The sequence below is a fragment of the Bubalus bubalis genome, chromosome 11 (assembly GCF_019923935.1).
Source record: "Bubalus bubalis isolate 160015118507 breed Murrah chromosome 11, NDDB_SH_1, whole genome shotgun sequence".
NCBI lineage: Eukaryota > Metazoa > Chordata > Mammalia > Artiodactyla > Bovidae > Bubalus > Bubalus bubalis.
The window spans coordinates 25,739,639-25,754,569 of NC_059167.1; the positions used below are offsets into that span (position 1 = coordinate 25,739,639).

The 14,931-nt window shown below is 36.1% G+C and overlaps 1 protein-coding gene across 7 annotated transcripts in view; it reads right to left on the reverse strand.

The window, feature by feature from the left end:
* The window catches only part of FUT8 (fucosyltransferase 8), a 330,583-nt gene that overhangs the window by 218,998 nt on the left and 96,654 nt on the right, over positions 1-14,931 (reverse strand). For all 7 annotated transcript variants that reach the window (XM_006072122.4, XM_006072125.4, XM_044924842.2 and 4 more), the window contains one exon: positions 706-797. The gene's annotated coding sequence lies outside the window, so the exon portion shown is untranslated. The remainder of the gene's footprint in view (positions 1-705; positions 798-14,931) is intronic.

A 14,931-nucleotide genomic window follows, 5' to 3' on the forward strand; every position in this document is an offset into this window, starting at 1 on the left:
TAAGATCCAATTATGTCAGTTTACAAGAGATAAAGAAATGAAAACATCAAAAGCAAGAAAACAAAAATATGAAGACTATCTAGTCATGTCAGTGGTTATAGATGTAAAAACAGAAATTCAGGAGAGAATAGCTATGTAAAAGGGACAAGCCAGCCCAGTAGATAGAGCACAGAATGTAGTCCTGCTCCAAAAAGCTGTCGAATGATTTTTAGAAAGTCATCGTATTATCTCTGCTGCTGCTGCTCAGTCCCTTCACTCGTGTCCAACTCTGTGTGACCCCATAGACAGCAGCCCACCAGACTCCCCCGTCCCTGGGATTCTCCAGGAAAGAACACTGGAGTGGGTTGTCAATTTTTTCTCCAATGCATGAAAGTGAAAAGTGAAAGTGAAGTCACTCAGTTGTGTCCGACTCTTAGAGACCCCATGGACTGCAGCCTACCAGGCTCCTCCATCCATGGGATTTTCCAGGCAAGAGTATTGGAGTGGGTTGCCATTGCCTTCTCCATCATATTATCTCTAGAGCTGAAATAATGTAGATTCAGTAGAATCTTTTGAGGAATAGTGATATGATGTAAATAAATAACACAGTGTTTTCTGCATGAGAAAACACTACCTAAAGAGAAAAGGGTTTCTAAACTTTTTTAAGAGAGAAAAATTTGACTTATTTACAAAGCTACTAAATATTAAATATGAAAAATGGCTTACCTTTTTTCCCCTAGAAGGTAAGAAGCGGATGAAATCACATATTTCCAATGGAAGATAATTACTGCTTGAAACCAGGTCACTATAATTATCAACTGTTTAAAATGAGACAAAAAAAGGGGTAACATTAATTATCTACAATTATACATTTGTTAACAAGAAACTTATGTGACACAAAACCTCAAGCCTTGAAGAGATATATGTCCCTAGGTTTAAACTCTCCAGGGAAAGCTTCTTTGAGCAAAGATTGGACAAATAGTTGAAAACTATTTAAATAATCGCTGATCACTAAATGTAAATAGTTTTTTTAACTAAAAAAAAAAAATTTTTTTTAACATTTACTGTTATCACCCTACTTTTTTTTCCCCAAAAAAGGAAAACATGAAAGTTCAGCTAATATAAAAAGGTCCCACTATTTAAAAAAAAAAAAAGAGGGTAATACTCAAACAGCTTCAAGGACAAAAAGTATGTTCCAGACCAGATCATATTTACAGTTCCTCATCTAGAATTCAGCTAACATTCAACTGCAGCAATCAGCCAAGCTTGGCAAATTAAAATAACAGTAATTTTGACAGATTATCGTCTATAAATATTCAAATACGGACGTCTGTGTGCATGCAAGGGTCTCTATATGCCAATCAAAATGCTTTGTTTAGGATCCTAAAATTGAGCATTTTTTTACCCTTCATTTCTGTAGGGGTCCCCTGGATCCTTAACTTTCATTTTAACTCTTTCACCTCAACTGATAAAGTGGCCAATTATTTCAGTTCCATGCCCTGAATTATATTACCTATAGCCTGAATTTTAAAATTTTGAGAGTAACATTCATACAAATATAAAGCACCAATAGACAAGAAAAAACAACCCAGGGTCGTAAAAAATCTAGGTCTGTAAAGACAAAAAGAAAAATCCAGGAATTGGGGGTAATGGAGATAAGGAAAGCAGGGAGAGGAGCTTGACAGTCAGCAACTGAATAAAAGATTAACTTTTCATTCATGTCATCAGGTATGCCTTGGTAAAGTAAAATCCAAATATAAAGAGCAATTAAGAACTTCATAAATTAGGGCTGTATGCAAAGTTCAATTAAGATAGACTACTATTTATTTGGCTCAAGGAAGACTTTATACTTTAGGTATACCAAAGTGTCAAAAGTGGGAAAATACATTTAGTGTGAAATTGAAACCAAATTTTTTAAATGCATAGATAGCCCTATATTTAATCAAAAATAATGGCTTTAAAGAACACAAGCTATCTGATACATGAATTTTCTAACTGTCCTCCTCTCCTGTCTCCCATTAGTTTAGTTTCCCTTAAACATGTACACAGTTACTGAAAAGCCTCAGATATTCCAGGAAAACTACAAGTGATAAGCATTCTTCTACATCTAGAGGAGCAACAAAATTATGGAAGAAAAGTCAACCTATTTGGAGGCACTGCCCTTCTATGCCCACCTGGAAAGAAACAGCTATAAATACCTCTAATAAAATTGCTCAAAACATCTCTGGAAAATAAGCTTGAATGAAACTCTACTTCATGATCCACCATTCAACCACCCAAAACCAGGTCCAACAGTGGATCCAAGCCAGACCAACGGTTCTCAATACAGTGAAAGTGAAAGTCACTCAGTCGTGTCTGACTCTTTGCGACCCAATGGACTGTAAGTCCAGGGAATACTCCAGGCCAGAATACTGGGGTGGGTAGTCGTTCCCTTCTCCAGGGGATCTTCCCAACCCAGGGATCAAACCCAGGTCTCTCGCATTGCAGGCGGATTCTTTACCAGCTGAGCCACCAGGGAAGGGAAGACAAAAAAAAAGTCTGGTCCAGGGACCAGTAGCTTCAGGCTCCACTGGGAATTTGTTAGAAATTCAGAATCTCAGGCCCTAACCAATGACATATTGGATCAGAATCTGCATTTTAACAAGATCTCCAAACAATTCATATACATAGTAAAATTTGAGAAGCTCTGCTGGAAGAAGATTAGAATGAGAGAGAAAGTATAATTCCTCTGTTTAAAGATTGGTTCCCACTACAGACCACATTTTGGCCAATAAGCAACCAATTTTAATCTCTGGTTTATCATTACTCCTATAATTTTTATATTTTGAATAAGGGATCTTGAAATACAGAAACCCCTTGTGAGTCAAAGTAATGAATAATCATTAAATCTCAGGTCCCAAGAAAGGCTGTGACAGTTATCAAATCACATTAGCTACATAACTTACTTAAAAATAATAATAACTCCTTTCATTCTAAATCCTAGACACCAAGAACATGCAGGGTTCCCGTCACTAAGAGGGAGACCAAGAGACCAAAAGCTATTTTATAACCAGAAGAGAAAGCTATACATGCTGGTTATTTAGCTATGGTCTCTCAGCAACAAATCCACCCTTTAATACTCAGCTCAGTAACGCTGATAATATTAATAGAACTGTGGAAACTACTTTTCTCTTTTGCCAGCTAGCTTCCTCATGCTGCCAATAAGAAGCTTGCTTTTTTCACTCAGCATTGACCTAGCACAAGCCCTCCATCCCAACAGCAGCAGTTGGTAAGAGCCACAAGTTTTTTCTGACATTCTAAGAAGTACCAGCAATAGTCAGACAGTACCCCATCTAGAAGTTTTGAACCCAAACTCTACTCTGAGCTCTTCTTAGTCCCCCTGTCCTCTGGATGATTGATGCTTTCTGCAATTATTGTCTCTGTGTTACTCCAGTATTTCCCTTTGGCCTTTTCAGCCTCTAATTAATACCTGTATAACCTACTCCCCGTCTAAATTTTATGGCAGAAATATAGTGTAGATAGCTTCCCTGTCTAGATTCTAACTGATATGTAAATGGAATAAAATTTTAGCATGATTTGATCAATCTGGAAAACTACTTTCCCAAAACATGATAATCCATGAGAAAATATGTACTGACTCTTTCCAAATACATACAGGGAAATGGTGGCAAAAAGTACAATTGGGAAAGAAAAAAGAGGGAATATAACCTAAGAAAGTAATGTACTAAAACAAACATCATGGTAGAAAACACATTTTGACTCCCCAAAGCATAAAGAAAAGGCCAATAAAAAGTCTGAAACAAATATGTTTTCCACTTTAATAAAAATCACAGAATTTAAGAAGTAGAAGGAATTTTATTTGCTGCCTCTGCCACTATTCAGTTTTGTTAATTTTATATTGAGTTTGGATTACTATACTTTCAAGAAGCTGTTGAGAAATTAGGGAGAATCCATAGAAGATTACAAAAATTATGAGAGCACTAGGAAATAAAAGCCATGAAGAAGGGTTCAAGGAGTCAAACTTTTCCATCCAGTATATTGTGAAGAAAACTTCAAGCCAACATTATTAGCTGCCTCCCAGTTAAAGAGTTCTGACCAGTTTATGCTTATCCTTCAGATGCTTAAAATGATAAAAGATAATAGTAAATGAAGACATAAAATGGAGTTACCTAGCTTAATGACTCTCCTTCACATTAATAAAGAAGCAGCTATTAATGCTATTCATATGAGAATGACAGAATATTTTTTTAAAAAACAATGACGATGATAATGTCCAGAACACTACAGCCAGAGATCTGACTTAACTGGTCTGAGGTAGAGTCTAGGCATGTTTAAAAACAAAAAACACACCCAAGCGTTTATAATGTACTGACAGAGGGATTCAGAACCACTAGTGGGACATTCTATGACTTTAATACTCAAGATATGATCTAAACACTAGTTACATCCAGAGCTGGCTTAAAACTGAACATTTAAAAACTAGGATCATGGCATCCGGTCCCATCACTTCATGGAAAACAGATGGGGAAAAAATGGAAACAATGACAGACTTTATTTTCTTGGGCTCCAAAATCACTGTGGACGGTGACTGCAGCCATGAAATTAAAAGATGCTTGCTCCTTGCAAGAAAAGCTATGACTAACTTAGACAATGTATTAAAAAGCAGAGACATTACTTTGCCAACAAAGGTCCGTCTAGTCAAAGCTATGGTTTTTCCAGTGGTCAGGCATGGATGTGAGAGTAGACATAAAGAAGGCTGAGCGCCAAAGAATTGATGCTTCTGAACTGTGGTGTGGGAGAAGACTCTTGAGAGTCCCTTGGACTGCAAGGAGATCAAAACAATTCATCCTAAAGGAAATCAGTCCTGAATATTCATTGGCAGGACTGATGCTGAAGCTGAAATTCCAATATTTTGGCTACCTGATGTGAAGAACTGACTCATTGGAAAAGACCCTGATGCTGGGAAAGATTGAAGGCAGGAGAAGAATGGGACGACAGAGGATGAGATGGTTGGATGGCATCACTGACTCGATGGACATGAGTTTGAACAAGCTCCAGGAGTTGGTAATAGACAGGGTAGTCTGACGTTTTTCAGTCCATGGGATTGCAAAGAGTCAGACATGACTGAGCGACTAAACTGAACCAACTGACCAAAACATGTTGAAATAATTCAGAAGGAAGTGTACTTATTGAAAATAAAAATACTTATAAGAACGAAGGAAAAAATCAGTGTGTTTTACTCTGGTTTAAAAAGAAAAACTGTTACAATAGTAATATAATCATATCAACACTGTTATGGGTCTGTAGCACACACTTAAAACAGAAAGGAATATAACACAAAAGCAGTAACTCAGATTACCTATAACATCAACGCTGTCAATATTCTAGGGTGAATGATAAATATACCAATACTGCAGATAGGGTTCCTATGAATGAAAAATTTCTGAAAAGAACCACTTTACTATCTACCTTTGGGAAATAATTAAAGCTCTATGTTAGGAGACATATTTTCCTTGATGTCTCCTTAATTCACCATATAGTCTTCCTATAACCACCACCATCACTCTCCAAAAAGGACAAAAGGTTATGATTATTTTTTACAATGAAACGGCATGATGTATAATTTAGTCTGATTTTTCTCTTCTTCTGTACCCCACTACTACTAACTTCCAAAAAGTTCACTCTCTGCTTCTGTCATAACAGAAGCAAAATCTCCAGCCCCAGAAAGACCCAGATGATTCTTTTGAAAATGCTGAAGACAATTTTAAAGAAGAGGTCAGATAAAAGGCTATCAATAAAAGGCCTACTAGAAAGTTTTTATAATTCATGTGAATTCTGAACAGCACAATAGAAAAGCCAAAGTTTTCAGAGATTAAATTTATCATTGTACTGGCAAACAGACTGAGCTTAAAATAAGCAAAATTATATCCTATGAATATTTAAAGAAGAGCAACAGTGTCTATGTTTTAGCTTCATTCAGTCCAAGGATACTCCTAAAAAATAAAGTGTACCTTTTTTCATTTGACAAAGCCCAACTGACCTAGTTTCTGAGAATGAACAAAACTACAGATATTAAAAATAGCACTGCTTAACCCATAGAGTTATTAAAGTGGATGCTGGAGCCAGAAAGATTTGGGGGCTAAAAATACAAATGCACAGACTCACTGAAATGGAGTCTTCTAAAGACCTAAGTTTAAAATTATGACTTGAATTCATTGGTTCCTTTGGGTAAGATTTTACCAGAAGGATCTAAGAAAGCTAGGTGCACGTGAAACACTGTAGGGATGAATTCTGATTTCCCAAACTGGATCTGGAATAAGACTTCCCAGGAAGCCAACACTGACACAACCCAAAAGAAGAGTGCTCTTAGGAGAGAAAGCAACGGTCAAAAAACAACAGAAGCTAAGCGTTCCTAATATGACTCTGTCATTAACTAATATGACTAATAAAGTAACCCATACCAAAACTCCTTGAAAACTTCCATCAGATTTTAATCATTCATGTTAGTTACATAAATTATTTATAGCTATTTTTTCCTTCCAGTTAGTACCAGAAAACACTCTCTTTGTGTCTCTACCTATCTTCATAATAGTATGTTCTTCATAATATGCATAATGGGGGGGACGGGTAGATGCATAATATGCATCTCTACTATCTTCCTAATAGGCATAAAAGTATGCCTTACTTGCTTCAAAAAGCCTATATTATTTGAATAAAGTAAAATATGCAATATTTATTTAAAAAATTAAAATACACCGTAAAGAAGTGACACTTACTAAAAATAGTTGAATGAACAAATATCACTACCTTCCTACCCCCATAACATGGAAAAATTTTAACAGAAAAAGTTTACCAGCTCCATCACCAATAGAAAGCTTATTATATCAAAGAAACACAACTATTTAAAATCACTAGAATTATTTTTAATCAGGAAGAATAAATTAAAAATAAGATTCTCAAACTTCATAATGAATCAGAATTACTTATTAAGCTTGTAAAACTACAGAACCTGAGCTCCATGGCCAGAGATTCTGATTCATAAAGTCTGAGTTTCTGAAAATGAACCCCAAACTCTACATTTTAACAGGCTTCCTAAATGATTACCATGTGGATTATCCTTGAACTACAATTTGCTATACACTTCACCTTCAATCCACTGTCAACTTCTTAATAAGTCTTTGAGGTCTGATCAGAATGCCCACTGTCAGTCTCATCTTAAAAGCCTCAATTTCTACTTAAACTACATGCTTAGAACTAACACAGAGATAAAATAACAGCAATCAGTTATTAGACATATATTACTATGGGCTGTAAATTCTGCACAATCTATTATATGTACATAAGCCTGGCATGCTATAGTCCATGGGGTCACAAAAGAGTTGGATATGACTGAGTGACTAAACAGCAAGAATTAAATGATATTTTGCATATAAAATATAGTACAGTGTCTAGCTAAAATAAATAAATGCTCAATAAAAGTAGCTGCTAGTTGAAAACTAACGGCCACACAAAAACCTGCACATAGATGTTCAGAGTAGCTTTATTTATAATTGCTAAAACTAGGAAGCAACCAGATGTCCTTCAGTAGGTAAATGGATTAAGTAAACTTTGGTACTTTCAGACGATGAAATATTATTCAGTACTATAATGGAATGAGCTATCAAGTCATGAAAAGACATGGGGAGAACCTTAAAGTAAACGAAGTCAATCTGAGAAGGCTATGTAACTGTTTGATTCCAACTAATATGCCATTTTGGAAAACAAAAAACTATGGAGACAGTGAAAAGACTAGGAATAGTCCAGGGTTGGAAGTTGGGGAGAAGTGATGAAAAGGCACAGAGGATATGGGGGGGATGGGTGCAGTGAATATATCCTTTATAGTTTTATAATTATACATACATGTCATTATACATTTGTCCAAACTCACAGAATGTACAACCTAAAGAGTCAATCCTAAGGTAAACTATGGATTTTTGATTACAATGTGGCAATGCAGGTTCATCAACTGTAACAAATGTACCACTCTGGTGGAAACTGTTGATAAATGGAGGAGGCTATACATGTGCAGGGGCAAAGGGCATACAGGAAACCTCTATACCTCCCTCTCAGTTTTGTTGTGAACCTAAAACCATTCTAAAAAAAAATCATCTTTATTCAAAAACAAACAAACAAACAGTAAAGTGCTATCATCCCTAACAGTAGAGATATTATTTTATGGGGGTCCTCCTAACAACCCTAAGAGGCAGTCGCTATTATTTCAAATTGCAGTTAAGGAAACTAAGGTTTAACAACTTGCCCAGGCAAGTAACTTGCCTAGAGGTGGTAAAGAAGAGACAGGATTCATGAGAAACCAAGTAACTCCAAAATCTGAACTCTTTAACCTAAGCTAACATCCTCAAGAAGCCAGGCAACAACAGCCAATGCAAAACCATTCCACAGTCATAACCACCCTTTACAAGAATTTTCCTGAGTTATGCCCAGGTCAGTCATGGGGAATGACCTAAAAGCACACTCACAAATGTTCCTACAAGGCTAAGAACTAAAGAAGGGCAGGCACAGGACTATGACAGACAGTCTGCTGCTGCTGCTGCTGCTGCTGCTAAGTTGCCTCAGTCGTGTCCGACTCTGTGCGACCCCATAGACGGCAGCCCACCAGGCTCCCCTGTCCCTGGGATTCTCCAGGCAAGAATACTGGAGTGGGTTGCCATTTCCTTCTCCAATACATGAAAGTGAAAAGTGAAAGTGAAGTTGCTCAGTCATGCCCGACTCTTAGCGACTCCATGGACTGGAGCCTACCAGGCTCCTCCGTCCATGGGATTTTCCAGGCAAGAGTACTGGAGTGGGGTGCCATTGCCTTCTCTGACAGACATCTGAGAACAGGTAATTATAGTAACCAAAACTAAGTAGGGGTTGATGAATAAACTACTTTGTATTAAGGAATGTTCAAATAAGTATAATACTTAAAGAGTGTTTAATGCTTTCACAGAACTTTAGAATTATAAATTACTAATAACTCCTTGACAAGGGTCAATATGACTGTTAACCTTCCAGCAGAAAACATGAAGATACAGGTTGATAAAATCTAAACAGCTAACACTGAATGACTTTAGATTCATTAACCTGACAAACTCAGTCTTGGAACTCTCCACACATAAGGACTATGATCCTTAGTTATGAGTCTAAGAAGCCACAAGGGGTCAATTCAAAATAAGACTCTATATTTGAATATTATGTTCATATTCACACAAAATATGAACATAATAAATATGAAATTCAAAGTTCTCTAATGCTCTTTAATGTTTCCTACTCAAATTTTATAAAATTTGATTATGTTCCTAATGATTAAGTTTTGTACATTTTTTAAAACACTCTAACTTTTCTCAAAATATGTATTTCCCAGTATCTCAAATTGCTCCCATGTGGCTACTGTCTTATCTCTCAAGTATTAATATATTTCTCGCTTGCTCTTCCCACAACCCATCCCCAAAATGGTAAGCAATGGTTTCCATGAACATCCCTTACCCTGCTCCCACCTGAACCACAACTACATTCACAAGTAAAACAATTCACTGATAACGTCAAAAAAAATGAAAGCAAGCATTAGTCGCTCAGCTGTGTCCAACGCTTTGTGATCTCATGGACTGTAATCCACCAGGATCCTCTGTCTATGGGATTTTCTGGGCAAGAATACTTGCCAGGAGGTTGCCATTTCCTCCTCCAGGGAATCTTTCCTACCAAGGGATTGAATCCAGGTCTTCCGCACTGCAGGCAGATTCTTTACCATCTGAGCCACCAGGGAAGCCCGATAACATCAGCATACCACTAAAACTACAAACTCAGAAAATGAAAATTACTGATTATGATAACGTGTACACTATTCTGTTCAACTGTCAGAACAGAACTTGTATTTTAACCCAGTATCTCTCAACAAGTTAATGCAACTCTTGTAGTTACTTAGTTTAATAAATCTTAGTTTTACAGATAACTAAGAAGATTTTTAATGAAATGCATTCAAATTAGGCTCTTAGTCAAATAACATATGATACATAATACAGAACAATATACATATATAACTTAGGCAGAAAGAACACATACTTCTCACTTGTTCACTATCTCTTTAAAGGAAATAAACTCTTCACTACCTGTTCCATACTTCACCGGAGAGCTACTGCCCAAAGAATCTTATTATGGCAGGAGGAAGCCACAGACTGAACACTTCCCTGTGCTAGAGATCTGTTCATTAAACATGTAAAAGTAGCTAACTCCATTATCTAGATTTTTACAAAGAATGCATATTACACTTTAATAGTTACAAAAGATTTAGTCATTTTTTTAATGTGATAAGTTTATTTAGTGGGAGCTTTTCTCTTTTTTTTTTTTTTTTTAAGGAAAAAGCAGATTTGAGAAATCCCTGCCTGAGGAATAATGCAACTTTAAACATATCAAATCCCACAAAAGCACATCAGTGAAATCAGTGATGTTGTGAAGGGTTCTACATGGTGGCCGAGTCCCTGAACCAACAGACACCACATTTCAAGAGCTGTGTGCTTCTCTTTCAGAGCTCTGTCTACAGAAAAAGCACTTTGTTCTTTATAATGGAAACCAGAGCCCAGAACTAATATGACCACAGAAATTATTTGGAACGGCCTAGAAGTCCCTCTAACTGCGTAACACCCACGCATCTCAAATGATACGAAACCTAAACATTTGGTAAATCTTTCCCCACTCTCTTCGTACCAAGTATAAAAAAATATGTTCCCCGTTAATGAGCAGGTTCTCTGGACACAACTTAATAGGGATACCTTTAGGCCCCAGACTGCCCTCCACTCCTTCACAAAGGAAGAATAAGCCATCTAGTTGTAATTCAATCAGAAACTTTTTAAAGAACCTATCTTTTAATGGTATAAAAATGCACTGTCCAGTAAGGCAGTCAGTAGCCAAATGTGGCCACTGAACATGTGAAATACGGCTAGTTTAAACTGAAAAATGCCCTAAATGTAAAATACACACTGACTTCAAAGACTCAGTAGGAATAAAAGAAGGCAAAATATTTCATTATTTTTTATTAATTATTTTAAATAATATTTAAATACGATACATTATTAAAACTAATTTAACCTATTTCTTTTTACCTTATTTAATGTGGCTACCAGAAAATCTTAAATTACACGCATGGTTCACATTGTATTTCTGTTGTACAGTGCTGATCTACCTAAACCAGTGACCATAAGCCCTGACTAAACTTCCTGTATCAAGCTTTCATGCTTCTGTAGCATCACAAAATCTGGTCTTCACCAAAATTCCCTTTCCCCCTGATTTGCACAGTAGATTATATTCAGGTTCCTTCCTTTCTGATACCATCATTCAGTCTTAAAATGCTGAATAAATTCTGTTATATTTCACCTCCTCCACCAGCATCACCACCCAACCCAAGTTACCAGCCTTAAAATATTCATCTTTTACCTCTAATAGCTATCACATTTAGAGAAGAAAAGGCAGAGAATTTTTCACAAAGGGGCCTCCAGGTTATCTTTAAGAAGCAATCGGTGACAGTGCTAAGGGTTTACTCTCTAGAATCAAAAATCATGAACTCTGCCTTCCACTGTGCAAAGCATTATAGCTCAGTTCCCTTATCTGTAACATGGGTAAATACTATTTATGTTTCATTTAACTCATCTCATTATTAACATAAGAAAAGCATTTAGAAAAGCATCTGGGACTTCAGTGCTAATAAGTATTAGTTATTACTGTTATTATAATTTCCTTTCTTGTCCTGCTTCCTGAACCTATCATTCTCCTCTTTCTACTCCTGGCTGCTGCATCAACAGGTTCTCACTTCAGCCAAACCTGCAGCATATGCAACAAAAGGTAAAGAATACACATCAACAGGAGGGAGGTCATTCAGAGCCAAAATAAAAAAGAATACCAAACACAAGAGCCCATAAGAAAGTGTACTACGTGACATAACCAGAAGATTCCTCCGCATGATAAATAGTCAAGCTAATTCTAGGACCCTGTAAAAGGTATATTCAAAGGGGTTAAAACAGATGTTCCTAAAGTCCCCTTTTAATCCTCTATGCCCCTATCAAAGTATCCAACCCAGACGTTAAAACCTGGAACATATCTCCTTGATAATACTCAACAAGACTAAAACTTCTATGTTCTTTATAACCTTGAGTCAGCTACTGACTCATATCTGTACACCTAAAAATTAACAAGTTCCTATCTGCATCTATTGGAGAGCCTAAGTTTAGACCTCTATCACATGGCAACCCACGTTAAAATCTGTCCACTCTTACCTAAAAGCCCAAGAAGCAGAAGACATATACATCAAAGGTCAAAACACTCACTTTGTCACTTGTGGTGTACCGAGTCTCAGGGACCTGGAGTAGATTCAGGTAAGCAGCTCTTTAACTTAAAGCCAAAATTCAGTTCAGCTTAACCTCTCATTACCCTTTTCATATTCTGTCATATACTGTAGACAACTGCACTATATATTTTATGTCCTACTTTCTCAAATTAGACAAAAAGCATCTTAAAAGCTAGGACTATACCTTCCCTAATTCAAAACTACAACTTTAATTCTGACATATTGGATAGACAAATATTTGTCTTGTTAGATTGAATGTATAGTTACAGCATTAAACAATATTATTTACCTTTGTGAAGTCTTTGGTTTTAGAACAATTTCACGTGATTTCACTTGATTATTCCAATGATCCTACAGTCACAGCAAAGACATAGTCTCATTTTCTATGAAGTACCTGAATTTCAAATGCCTGATTAACTAACTAAAAATTATTCACTTTAGTATGTCTTAATAAGCAAATTTTTAGTCCAAGACCACGCTGGTCATAAGTGACAAAGCCAGAACGGCACTGTGCTGTATCACACCACGCTAGGGTCTTTCTCGGAGAGAGACAGTAAAGGAAGGGAGAAAGTCAAAGAAGACACTGACAACAAGTTTTGATAATGAGATAAATGTATGACTGATCCCTAAATAAAACTGAACTGCTTTTCACATTTCCTTTTTCCTATCTTATTAAAGTCTCAAAGTTTTATTTTCCTTCCTACAAGTTTCTTTGTGTTGAGTTTCTTCCTTTATTCTCACCAAATTAGTTGTACTTTCATCATTAAAATTACATTCCATCTCAAATTTTACCTGCTTTCTGCCCTCATGCCTATAAGCCAAATTATGTTTTAAAAGTCATGCAATTTTGTAAATATAGTTTCCTTATTCTGTCTTAATGAATGTTTTATTATTCACTTGAATTTGCCAGTATTCTCTAAAACGGTTTTTGTTCAAAGCTACGCTCTCTAAAAATAACCTATATAAGTCCACATTCCGCTAATATATACACTATACTTTTGTAAGAAACAAACTGGCAGCTTCTCTAGAAAAGAACCTACATTGAACAATCAACCAACAGTAGCTGACACTAAAATAATAATAAAAGCATTAACTTGCTATTTCACTACTGAGTTTATATTTAGAATCTCCTATAAACCCCCCATTTAATCAATGACAATGTAATTCACTCAACTTCTCTGAATCTGTTTTACTGTGTGTGATAATAAAAACATTGATCTAGATTTTTGGAATTTCTTTTAAATTCTAAAGAGTTCCTGAGATTGCAGATTTAAGTCCAAGTTTATTTACCCTATAAAAGTTGATTTATTATTTTAATGCACATATCTGCACCTTTTCTACTTTACTTAAAGGTAAGAACTGTACATCTTCGTAGCCTTATCCTTTTGGATAAGAGATGCTTATGGTGCTAACATAAGAGGTGCTAACGTGGCGCTATGCACATGCAGGCATGTTTCAGTTGCCTTTCTACCTTAAGTGTTAAATTGTTAGCACTGACAGAAGACTCTCAATTACCTATGTGTGATTCAACAGCAAATCACTTCAATTTCTGAGAAGACATAGTAAAATTGGTTAGAACCCAAGTTAAGTTATTATAGTGCATGAGCAATATTCAGCATAACGAGTATCTGCAAAAGAGATGGTAATTAATTGGGACAGGGAGACTGGCCCCAAACCCTGTGCTTAGTCACAGTTCTTCATAACCCTTAGAGCCATTTCCCAACTGATGACGTGAAAACCAGACCTCAGAATGACATCCACATCCCCAGATCATAAAACTAGAGGAAGGAAGAATAAGGGAAACATTAACATGGATATGTATTCTACTTCTGATTCACTAACTGAACTTGCTTCAAGAAATTTACCAAATTTGTTTTCAGACAAGGTGAAAGGCAATTTTATATTACAGTAAAATTTGAGGAAGTAATTTTTAAAAACACAGACATACAGTTTTTCAGGTATTTCCAATCAATGTGTAATTATGTCAACATTAGCTTTAATTTAGATTGAAACCTATTATCCCTCTAAATAGTCTTAGTAGATGCCTAGGCCTTGGTAAAAATCACTAACCTGTGTTTGGAATACTCATGTATCTATAAAATTCAATGCAGAAACAGGCAGAACAGACAACAATCATATAACTGTGCACAGAGAAGCAGGAAAATGAAAAAGTTTCTGGGAACCTTCATAAAGAGTCACAGATAACCATCGCATCTATACGCAGTTAAACACATGGCACTCCAGTTTCGGGAATCCTGAGCTCACCAAAACTTTGACAACTAAATTTGGGTTGCTTGGGGTGAGTGAAAGAGATGCGAAAGGGGACTGAGGAGCCTTTAAAAACCCCTATTTTGACTAAGACTGCAGCTGTAATTACAGCTGTTCTGAAGCTTTTCTTGGAACTGCTAAATAACAGTTTTTTAAATAATAATAACCAAAAGTAGGTTTAATGAACTGAAGAATTTAATAGGAGGACTTCATAGTTAAAGGTTTTTTTTCTTTTTTACTATACAATTAATTTTCTATTGTTTTTGCTCTGCAACTAGTAGATAAGAATTGTTACAAAATGCAAGAAGCTTTCT